The following is a 10510-nucleotide window of genomic DNA, read 5'->3' on the forward strand; positions in this document are numbered from 1 at the left end:
GCAATAAATTGAAAGTTATTGCAACTCTTATTTAGTACATTTATGGCAGTGATGATGTTCTCATGGTATTTGCAAATACAAACATTGTGCGTTAGCTTGTCAATCAGCATTACATGTTTTGGTCAGAGCTCAGCAAACTTGCTTTTGTCTATCTCTGCATCAAGATACTCTTCAGAGAAAAGAAAAAAAAAGAAGTCTTTGATAGAGGAAGTCAGATGTCTTGCTTGTACTTTTTTTTTTTTTAGTGCCATCCTCTTTCCCTGTTGGTGCTTGCTTGTTTGTATTATCTCTTTCATAACCAGGGCAACTGTTTCCAAAGCCAGAGGTGAGGATGCCAATAAGACACTTACACAGTGGTTATGGTAAACTCTTCAGCAAGTGCATTGATCAGTTTACAATACACAGCTTTCTTGTGCTTAAGTGTTTGCAACAAGGCTAGGGTCATAGCCTGCCAAGGATGAGAAAGTGCTTCTCTCAAGGCACTGGCACTCATTAAATGGTGGAAAGATTATGCTGCAGTTTGAGCTCTTTTTCACAGCTCTTCACTTGGCTACACACTTCCAAGTCTACTCCTACCAGGTCTCTCCAAGCATCTTATGCACACTTTTTTGTAGATTCATTTTGTGTTTTCTTTTTACATCTACATTTAATTTGATAGTGCACATTTATATTTGGCATACTGTTCTTCATTTATCTTTATCCTTTGTCTACTTCTGGACTGTCACTTTGCCATGGTTTGTGGCATTTTTCATCTCAAGAAGACAATGACTCATAATGAGATTCAAGTTTTTACATTGAGATGTTACATACCTGTACCAGTAGCAGTACTTTCATTTTATCAAAACCTTGTTGTATGGGATTCAATTTTAATAATTTCAACCAATAAGTATATCAGTTCATTATTTAGATTTTATTCTGATGTATCTTGGACACATTTCACTACCCCATACCTTGTTAAAAATTCACCATATTGAATTATATTTCCCTGAGTAATAAAGTTTAATTATATTTTTTCTCAAATCAGTTTATTATAAACAGTTATATTTTGCCATAGAAAGCAATCTTAGATTATACATACCTTTGCTATAGGTATAGGTAGGCATAGTCAGCCATCAACAATGACCTTGAAACAGGAAGTCTAGGAAATCTAAAGCAGTGTATAATATCATAATTAAGCTGTTTAGGATGCCATCTATTGACAAAGAATATGATTTGACTTAAGATCACACTGATGCATGGGCTCTATGAAGTTCTGCTTTAGTAACTTACAAAGGGTGATCGACATTACGAGGTTTAATGTATGTTTATGATACAGAAATGCCAATACTAGCACCATCGTTTCCATTTCTACTTTTGGAAAATTGTTATTGGCTGATTTTAATTACCAATAAATCATGTCCTACATAAATAAACGAGTTTTGTGACTGATACTACATCAGTGATACAGCTCTCTCTTTAACCAGTTACTGATAATATGCAAAGAGATAAAACAGTTTTAAAGTTACATTTTACCTTACTTTTCTAGTCACTAACTTAATTACAAAATATAGATTTTATAAATTAGTAATCAGGGCAGTGGTACAAGAAAGATCCAGATGTTCAATTATTTCAATTTTAAGACAGCCCAGCTTATAAGCCCCCACTTGGGAAAGCTGGCAAATGGGCAAAAGAATGAGATTTAGACTTGAAGTATTTGTTTCAAGAAACCACAAAGTCTGTTCTGAGTCACAAGATGGGTTTTATTTTTTCATCTATATTATCTTCATTGTGGAAGTGCACATTTTCCATTGTAAGTAAACTACATATAAAATGTGTATTTAGTCCTGTCTGCCAACCACATAATGTGTAATAACAACATACACCTGATTTTAGTCAATACATAACTCAATTACATTTATATAAATACCATTATTACTTAAGTATGCATGTTACATAATCACCCTTGTCAGTGTAGAATGTAATCTTTCAGCTACAGCAGCAACTATGTAAAAGGCAGTAGTTGTATCATGTATTAATTCTTGCTGATTACATGAATATCAAGCTGCATTACATTGCATGTAAAAAAATATTTTGTAGTAATGTGTATTTTGTCAATTGATAGCTGCAGCTAAGCAATATTACAACTATGAGCATATCTTGTATATGTAAAAAAAAAAAAATTGTTGGTATAGGTAGAGAAAGCACTGCGTAGAGGAGGGAACAACGTTTTGACCTTCTTCGGTCATTGTTGAAACGTTGTTCACTCCTCTACACAGTGCTTTCTCTACCCATACCAGTTGTTTTTAAATATATAATTTTCGCTACAAGTGGGTTTTCTCATCATCATTGATTATGAGCGTATCTCCTCTTTGTAAGATTGCACAACTTTCATTTTGTAGTATTACATATGTAACTGACTTGGATAGAATTTGTTATAATCACAATTTACTCATTTAATCTATCTCACACCATAACAGTAATTATTCATGAATATTGGTGATGTAAATAGTGCCTATGCCATTACTATGTTTGAGATGTCCCAGGTGGCCTGGTATTGGGTGAAAAGCCTCATAAACACTAACAGCGTGACTGACATACTGCAACATATGCTTTTTTTACTTTCACTCCCAAGTTCTTAGAATTACTATAAATCTATAAATTTCTGTAAAAGATAGAAAAACACTGCTTTGCTTTTTATTGTTGTTTTGTAGTTTATAAAAAGCTAATTATTTTACAGGTTCAATGAATTAAAATATTTTACATATTATGAAATGCATTTTATATAATACAATAATATATAGAAATTTCTTCAATTAGTTAAACATATATCTGCAACTAACTGGATTTTTATAAGTATATAAAGTATACTGTTGACTAATTAATAATTAGCCAACAGACATATTTCTTAGGACTTGTTAATTTAAATTTTAAAAAATTATTAAATCTAACAACTCATACAAATATAGTAGTATCAAGCAGTTTAGGCAGTTACAATATATTAATTTTTTATATGCAGACTACTTTGCAATAATATTTCATCAATAATATATCATCAAAACTGTTTTGTTAAAGATCAAATACATTCATAAGTAATCACATTATTTAAGCAGTTATCAGTCCTGCTTTAAGATTTATTAATATTTATTTTCTTAAACAATCCAAAAATCAACAATTTTGACACATGCTGTGAAATAATTGCATGTAAAAAGGTTTATGTATTATCATAACCATAAAAATGTATATCAGCATCGGGTAACATTCTCATTTAATCTATAAGCAGTTTTTTTCTAATATATTTATAATGTTCTTGTAATTTATTGACTATTATGAAGACATACATGGCAAAAAATGCTATTTTACAGGGTGTTTCGAAAGTTACTGTGCAGTTTTGTAATCATATTTTATTCAGTCTATTTCAAGCCAGCAACTGATAGCAGTGTTTAGAAACAAAATAAGAAAGATCCAGGCCTGTATTGATGCCAACAGGGGTCACTTTCAACATTGTTTATAATTGTCATTCATATTCACCTCCTGTATTCTATATTGAAACATGTCTGTTAATATATATATAAATGCACAGTGACTTTCCGAACACCCTGTATTACACTAAGGTTCATGTTTGTAAACATAATGGAATTTTAAAGGAAATGGATATTTTGTGCTATCTGAATATGCATGTTGTTCCCATGGTGATTGAGCTAGTTTTGTTGACCAATAACTGATCACTGTGATGTTTTTTTCCAATTTCCTGCTTTCCATAAATCAGATATACAGGGTGATCCAATGAGAGATATCCCACTGATTTTGTATAGGAAAAATATAACACACTACTGACATAAACATACCTTACTGGAATAGAACACTGGACTTTTCTAACAATGTCAGTTTTAAGTTACCAAACCTTCCAGCAACTTTCTTACACAATAAACATATGATGGTACACTTTTTACAAGATCTTGGAGGTTATTAACTTCAACACTGAATATTTCTTTTCTTGAGTTCATTGGTATTCCAGGTTTTTGGCATACACTGCCCTTACTATAATTCTACGGTAAAAATCTATTATGTTAAAGCTTAACAAATGAGAAATCCACTTCATTAGGTCATCTCACTGTTGACAATATTTGGAAGTAAAGAATGCTCCCAATGACTAACATTAATTGGGGGTCTACATATGCTAGTGCTCAGAAATTGGTTGCTGTGTACCACAAATAACAAAAGTTAGGTTTGTGGACATATCCTCATTTAGACAGAACAGCATATCCCCAAATTCTAAAATAGCAACCATTTGTTGTGATGTACTATGTTTTGATAAATCTGTGTCCTTTAATTGATGCAAAACTGGTCTCACTGTTCCGATCATCATCCAAAATCAGGGACACAGTTCAATTCCAAACATGCTCTTTAAATGAAATTTGTTGTTTTAACAGACCTAGTTTCTATCTAATATTTAAATTGTTTTCTGCTGAGAAGGAGAAAATCAAAAATGTCTCTAAACAAATGTTGTGTATAATATGTAGCTAAACTATGAACTTTCTTCTATTCAGTATTTTGCCTAAAAATAAAACAAAATATAATTATTTTTCCCATAAGAAATCAGTGGAGTATCTCTTGTTTCATCAACCCTGTTTTGTTTTTTTATACCAGAAAGTTTTGCCCAACTAGTGAAATTTGTCTGACAGGTAGAGTTTTACAGTTGAACTCCCCAAAGCATATTGACAATACTAATGCAAAACACTGAATTAATATATGAAAAAGAATGCAGATTAAACCATTGACACTACAGCTGTATTTTACTATAGTAGTTACACATTAAATAACTACTGCAAAAAATGCTTTATCATTAAATATTTAAGTGCACACATAGACTTAGGTGAAGAAATATGTAGTGTTTTTCTGTACCGTAAGTAACGTGCAGAACTGATAAGATCCCAACTAAACACAATTTTTTCAAAGTGTTATTACTATAATTCACAAACACACAATTTGAAAGGTTTTCTTACTTTTTCTACATTCCTTACCAGTAGCTTGACAAAATTTTATTACAGAGAGCATTCAAAACCTATGTTACTGAACATAAATGGCATGTAAAAACTTACTGACTTGGTATGGTAGACTCGCACTTGACACTAACAGCAGTCAATATCTATGTAGAAATAAATCAACTGACATTACTACTGCCCATGAACACATGGGATAAACTTATGTTGCTACTATCAAGCAAAAGACAGAATAAATTTATCCATGCAATTGCTCTCAGTCAACAACTAGAATAAACATACCCATGTCATTACTATCAGTCAACACATAAAATAACTCTAAACATGTCATTACTACCAGTCAACATCTAGAGTTAATATACCCATATCGTTACTATAGGTAACCATCAAGAATAAACATACCCACATCATTACTATCAGTCAATATCCAGAACAAACCTACTCGTCTTTACTATTAGTCAACATCTAAAATAAATATACCAGTGTCCTTACTACCAGTCAACATTTAAAATAAACATACCCATGTCATTACTATTGGTCAACACATAGAATAACCCTAAACGTCATTACTACCAGTCAACGTCTAGAATTAATTTTCTCATATCGTTACTATAAGTAAACATCAAGAACAAACATACCCATGTCATTACTATCAGTCAACATACAGAATAACCCTCAACATGTCATTACTATCAATCAACATCTTGAATGAATATACCCATGTTGTTACTACCAGTCAACATCTAGAATAAACATCCCCACATCATTACTATCAATCAACATCTTGAATGAATATACCCATGTCATTACTATATGTCAATATATAAAATAAACGTACCCAAGGTATTACTATAAGCCAACATTTAAAATGAACATACCCACTTCATTACCATCAGTCAACATTGAGAATAAACATACCCACTTCATTACCATCAGTCAACATTGAGAATAAACATACCCACATTATTACTATCAGTCGACATCTAGAATAAACGTACCTAAGTCATAACTATCAGTCAACATGTAGAATAAACATACCTGTGTCATTACTATCAGTCGACATCTAGAATAAACATACCTGTGTCATTACTATCAGTCGACATCTAGAATAAACGTACCTAAGTCATAACTATCAGTCAACATGTAGAATAAACATACCTGTGTCATTACTATCAGTCAACATCATTATTAACAGTCAACATGTAGAATAAACATACCTGTGTCATTACTATCAGTCAACATCTAGAATAAACATACCACATCATTATTAACAGTCAACATCTAGAATAAACATACCACATCATTATTAACAGTCAACATCTAGAATAAACATACCCATTTCATTACTATCCATCAACATCTATAATTAACCTACCCAAGTCATTACTATCAGTCAACATCTTGAACAAACATATCCATGTGATTAATATCAATCAATGATAGAATAACTCTACCCATATCATTCCTATAATTCACCACATAAAATAACCCTACTGACATCATTACTATCACTCAACATCTAGAATAAATCTACCCACGTCATTACTATCAGTCAACATCTAGAATATATCTACCCACATCATTTCTAACAGTCAACATCTATAATAAACCTACCCATATCATTATTAGTTAACATGTAGAATAAACATACTCATGTCATTACTATCAGTTAACACACAGAATAACCCTAAACATGTCATTACTATAAGTCAACATATAAAATAAACATACCCATGTGATTACTATCAGTCAACATGTAGAATAAACCTACCCATGTGATTACTATCAGTCAACATGTAGAATAAACCTACCCATGTGATTACTATCAGTCAACATGTAGAATAAACCTACCCATGTGATTACTATCAGTCAACATGTAGAATAAACCTACCCATGTGATTACTATCAGTCAACATGTAGAATAAACCTACCCATGTGATTACTATCAGTCAACATGTAGAATAAACCTACCCATGTGATTACTATCAGTCAACATGTAGAATAAACATACCCATGTGATTACTATCAGTCGACATTTAGAATAAACATACCTAAGTCATTACTATCAGTCGACATCTAGAATAAACATACCCATGTCATTATTATCAGTCAACATCAATAATAAACCTACCCATGTGATTACTATCAGTCAACATCAATAATAAGCATACCCAAGTCATTACTATCAGTCGACATCTAGAATAAACATACCCAAGTCATTACTATCAGTCGACATCTAGAATAAACATACCCAAGTCATTACTATCAGTCAACATCTGGAATAAAACCTACCTATATCATTACTATCAGTCAAAATGATGAATAAGAAATATCCATGTAACTACTCTCAGTTAACATCCTGAGTAAACATACCCATGTCATTACAATCTGTCAAAAAGTAGAATAAGCTTATTCATGTCAGTATGATCAGTTAACATAAAAGAAACATACCCATACTATTACTAACAGTAAGAATGTAAGATGAATTTACTTTTGTCACTACATTCAGTCAACTACAAACAATATATGTAATTACCTTTGTTAGATGAAAGTATGTAGGATATCTAATTCTCCTTTTCATCAACTAGTAGAATATGTAATTATATTGTTGTCAATCAATCATGAATTACAAGTAGAATGCTTAATTGCCCTAATCAATCAGTTGCATGTAGAACATTTAATTAACCTTTTAGTCAATATGAAAATTAAATAATCTCTATCAGTCACATGCAGAATATGAAACTAAGTAGATGTACAATTTGACTAATGTTTTGAGAGACAACTTGCATACCCAATTTTGCCCTTGATGAAATCCTGACAGATCCAGTGAAAGTGTGCAAATACAAGTGAATTCTGTCTATAGTTCAATTTCTTTTTGAAACTCTTGTAATGCATTTTGAATGTCTTACCTTAAAAGTTCTGCAGATTATTTTAAGGAGAATAAACTCCTCCATCTCACTCTCTTTCAAATGCAGAAGTTTGCTAGAAATGAGCAAAATCGCTGGTAATTTTCAGTAGCATTCATTCTGTAGTAAACTATATTTTATATCAAAAAGTAAGGAATATCCTAAAAAATATTTTATTTACAAAATATTTTTTCTAATTCAGGCTTAAGCTCTTACTCTAATCCTAGAATCAACCAGAAATTAAATGATGTGATTCAGAAAATAGTGGGAAGCTCAAACAGTAACAATATCTTTATTCTCCACATTGTAGCTGGGTATTTTATTACTGTACATTTTAGTTATTATGGGAAACAAGACAACTGAAGTGCTGAAAGTTTTATTTACAGGCTTTAACTTAAAGAATTTTGTTTTATTCAAACTCAACTATTTACAGTAGCTATTGCAGTAACAGTATATATGTTATTCTACAAAATATTTTTGTTTTTCAATATTTGGAAAAAGTTTGATGTGAACTTGGTTTACTTTTTAATTACTGCATAAATATGTTCAGTCAACTTTTTTTTAGGAGGAAATGCATCCACAGAAACAAACTTTTCCTCGATAATGGATAATTACCACGAGTATGGGTTACTATGTAAGGATATGCACTATACGTATACAGTGAAGAATGCTTGTACCCCAATTTTTATACTCAGCTCAGTGGAACTGGACACTTTTCACCAATCAACTATGTGTAGAATATTAATTACATTATCACTTTGAAACATTTAAAATATATTATCACCCTTTTCACTGAGATGTGTGTGTATAATAAGCTGTCACAATTGTATATTAATTCCACATCAATCAACAGCAGGCAATATGTGATTACCATTACCAGATCACTTTGTTATTCTTCTCAGTCATCAACAAATAGGTCAAAATGTGGACAACAATGGACCCTTTCATTATTCAAGGCTGTCCTTGCACTTTTCACCCTTAATAAAATTAAAAAATTAAACCCTTAACATTTAAAGAAATGTGTATTAATTTAAACAACATGAATAATGTATGAATACATTAAACAACATGAATAATGTGTATGAATACTTATCATTAAACAACATGAATAATGTGTATTAATACTTATCATTAAACAACATGAATAATGTGTATTAATACTTATCATTAAACATGATGCAACAACATAAATGTAGAATGAATAATGTATTACTTATCATTCAACTATATAAAGAATGTAATAATTTTTATCATGCAACTAAATGTAGAATGTGTATTATTCCTTATCATTCAACTACATGAAAAATATGTATCAATTATCATCATTCAACTATTTATGGAATGCAAATTAATTCTTATCAGACAAAGAACTGGGTAAAGTAATACCCACACTAATGAGTTTTGAAAAATAGTTATTTTTTGTCCATTAAAAATACAAGTTCAACTTTCCTATTTTTGAGATAATGTAAACTTTATAAAATATAAACTTAGTGATATTTTTATATACATTATATTATACAGCCTATCACTAAATAAATACACTTTACAATGCACATCAACCATCTCCATAACAACACGTTGGCAAACAATGATTTACAAAGAAAGAATTTTGTTGATGGTAGAACATACTACATATAGTATTCCACTAACAATAAAATTCTTGTTTATGCATATAAATCATTGCTTGCCAAACTATTACTATATTGTGCTTCCTTATTCAAGAACTTCCATAATGTAATATGCAAATAACTCCAGTGTATAAATAAAGGTAAAGATAGCTCAATAAAAAAAAAAAAAAATTTACAGTCATGCTACTAATAAAATTATCCAGAAAATAAATTATTTTTGTGAGATCAACTAGTTGGATAATAAAAATGTGATCAAATTTAAGTAGAAGTAGCTAAGTCACCTGAAGTACAACTAGTTCATAGCAGATAGTGCCAGTGCAGCTCCAGTTACATCAGTGAACAGTGTTTGTAATACCAGGTGTCTAAAACAGAATGGAGTGTGGGTTGAAGCAATCTTTGTGAGTTACAAAGGCAGAGTAGCTAAACAAAAGCCTCTTCCCACTCCAGACAATCTACATGTTAATAACAATGGACCTCATTGGTACTGTCACACCTTCCTTTTTGGGACATTGTAATTATTTCTGATGAGATCACATTTCAACAATACTTGGATAGGAGGCACAACTTTGTCAACTATCATGCTAGAAACTTTTGTTGAAGAGTCTACCAGTTGTGACAAAATATGGCACTATATTTGTTATGGTGTGCCATCTGAGCAGTTGAACAATCCCAGTAAATGGTATTTGATGAGACTGTCACTGCTGCTTGATACAATGCTACACTCAATTATGACCTTCTACCTTGTATATTAATAATAGCTTACCACACAAAACAACAGTTTCATAAAAAATTGATTTTTTTAAATTCAGCTTGAAGGTTATGAGTAACATCTTACCATGGCCATGTCAATTGCTGGATGTGAACTCTATTGAACATTTCAGTCTGTCCTTGATCATTCTTAGCAGTGTCTCAAACAACAAATGTCTATGGATATCTTCATCAACATTCTTTGCCAGGAGCAATTCCACAAGTTTAGATTTCAGATCTTGTAAATAAA

The sequence above is a fragment of the Tachypleus tridentatus genome, chromosome 10 (genome assembly GCF_004210375.1).
Source record: "Tachypleus tridentatus isolate NWPU-2018 chromosome 10, ASM421037v1, whole genome shotgun sequence".
Classification (NCBI taxonomy): Eukaryota; Metazoa; Arthropoda; class Merostomata; order Xiphosura; family Limulidae; genus Tachypleus; species Tachypleus tridentatus.